The 2,500-nt window shown below is 47.6% G+C and overlaps 1 protein-coding gene across 1 annotated transcript in view; it reads right to left on the minus strand.

The window, feature by feature from the left end:
• The window catches only part of LOC121928461 (opsin-5-like), an 896,145-nt gene that overhangs the window by 724,130 nt on the left and 169,515 nt on the right, over nt 1-2,500 (minus strand). The window lies entirely within an intron of this gene.

The raw sequence follows: 2,500 nt of genomic DNA on the forward strand, positions 1-2,500 counted from the left end.
TTTTTTTCCAACTAGCCAGCCAACCAGTCAACCCACAATATGTTATATGAACAACCAGTTGAGTGAATTTCTCAGAACAATCCTAATAAGAGGTGTAAATGGCCCGATATAGACGGTGCAGAAGCACCATCCTAGGGCCAAAACTAGGGCTGGGGAGCATGCAGCAACCGCATGCTCCCCAACCCTAGTTCGTATGGATGGTGCCATTTTGAAGGTGTGCCGTTCATACACAGCGCGGGACGATGGCGTCACCCATGTGCCACCTCCACATGTTTGTGGCGCCCTATGTCCACACGCCTGCGAAGCTCCTTTTGAGCGTGCGCTTCGTTCCTGCGGCAACTAAATTTTTACCATCTTTTACTATTTTACCGCTTTTACCATTCTTAGGCAAGGTAATTGAGAGGGCAGTTGCCACTCAACTCCAAGCAGTCTTGGAAGAAATGGATTTTCTAGATCCATTTCAAACCGGATTTAGGATGGGTTATGGAGTTGAGACAGCCATGGTCGCCTTAGTCGATGATCTCTATCTGGGCATCGACAGGGGACATGAGACCCAAGTGGTGCTCTTAGACCTTTCAGAGGCCTTTGATACCATTGACCATGGTATCCTTCTGGAATGTCTGGGAGAGTTGGGTATTGGGGGCAGATTCCAGATGGTGTCGCTTGGGGACAGTTGTTCGGCCAAGAAGGAGCTCAAGTTGGGCATCCCTCAAGGTGCAATTCTGTCCCCAATGCTGTTCAACATTTACATAAAGCCGCTGGCTGAGATCATCTGGAGACATGGGGCAGGGTGTTATCAGTATGCTGATGACACCCAAATACATTTCTCCATGTCTCAGACTGATGCAGTGAATAAGGATGGCATCTCTCCTCTGAATGCCTGTCTTAATGCGGTAATGGACTGGATGAGGAAAAACAAACTTAAATTGAATCCAGGTAAGACGGAGGTATGTGTAATAGGGACCTCTAATCCGGGAATGGAGTTATGCCAGCCAGTTCTGGATGGGGTCACACATCCCCTGAAGGACTCTGTCTGCAGTTTGGGGGTGCTCCTTGACTCGTCTCTTCAGCTGACAGCTCAGGTGGATGTGACGGTCAGGAGCACTTGCTATCAGCGTCAGCTAATACGCCAGCTGCACCCCTTCCTGGAGCAGGGAGACCTTGAAACAGTAGTACATGCACTGGTAACCTCTCGACTCGACTTCTGTAATGCGCTCTACATGGGGCTACCCTCGTGCCAAGTTCAGAAACTTCAATTGGTACAAAAATATGGCAACCAGGCTGGTCACAGGTACATCCAGAACTTCCCATATTACACCGGTTTTAAAATCTCTCCACTGGCTGCCTATCAGTTTCCAGGCGCGGTACAAGGTGTTGGTTCTAACCTTTAAAGCCCTACATGGCTTGGGTCCTGACTCCTTGCAGGAGCGCCTACTTCCATACAATCCATCCCACACACTTCGGTCCTCTGGGAAGAATCTGCTATAATCTAAGAAGACCAGACTTTCAGTGGTGACCCAGAGGACCTTCTCATCAGCTTCTCATCCTAGCCTCTGAGGGGTAGAGAAAGGCAGGCCTTCCCATCCGGCCTCTCTAAAGGAACTGAACCCTTCCCACAAGGCATCTGACTCCATCTTGGCCTGTGAAGGGGAGAGAGGGTGGGCCAATGCCATCAAGCCTATCATAGAATCATAGAATCATAGAGTTGGAAGAGACCGCAAGGGCCATCCAGTCCAACCCCCTGCCATGCAGGAAATCCAGATCAAAGCATCATCGACAGATGGCCATCCAGCCTCTGTTTGAAGACCTCCAAGGAGGGAGACTCCACTACACTCCTAGGAAGTGTGTTCCACTGTCAAACAGCCCTTACTGTCAGGAAATTCCTCCTAATGTTGAGGTGGAATCTCTTTTCCTGCAGCTTGCATCCATTGCTCCGGGTCCTAGTCTCTGGAGCAGCAGAAAACAAGCTTGCTCCCTCCTCAATCTGACATCCCTTCAAGTATCCTTAAGATACAGAGCCCTCCATCTGTCCATCTGCCTTGGTCCAGGCCTCAGAGGGAGAGAAGAATGCTGGACCTGATCCCCTTCCCCTCAACCATTCCCTTCTCCTTCTGTGTCGTGTCTTCTTAGATTGTAAGCATGAAGGCAGGGAACCATCTAATTAAATGATTTTATGTACAGTGCTGTGTAAATTTACAGCGCTATATAAATAAAGCTTAATAATAATAATAATAATAATAATAATAATAATAATAATAATAATAATACTCCCAGGCTCTGGAACGACCTGCCAGACGAGATCTTGGAAGCCTCTAAAAAAAGCTATCAAGAAGGATCTCTTCCAGCAGGCCTTTCCAGACTATGTTAGATCCATTAGACTTGCCTCCCACCTCTAAAGATACCTCTATCGTTCTGATATAAAAATTGATTTATACCATCCCCCCATCCTCCTTTCATTTCTTGTGCTAATCTGCCCAAAATTTTAGTGTATTCTTATTGG

This window comes from Sceloporus undulatus, chromosome 4 (genome assembly GCF_019175285.1).
Source record: "Sceloporus undulatus isolate JIND9_A2432 ecotype Alabama chromosome 4, SceUnd_v1.1, whole genome shotgun sequence".
NCBI classification, from domain to species: domain Eukaryota; kingdom Metazoa; phylum Chordata; class Lepidosauria; order Squamata; family Phrynosomatidae; genus Sceloporus; species Sceloporus undulatus.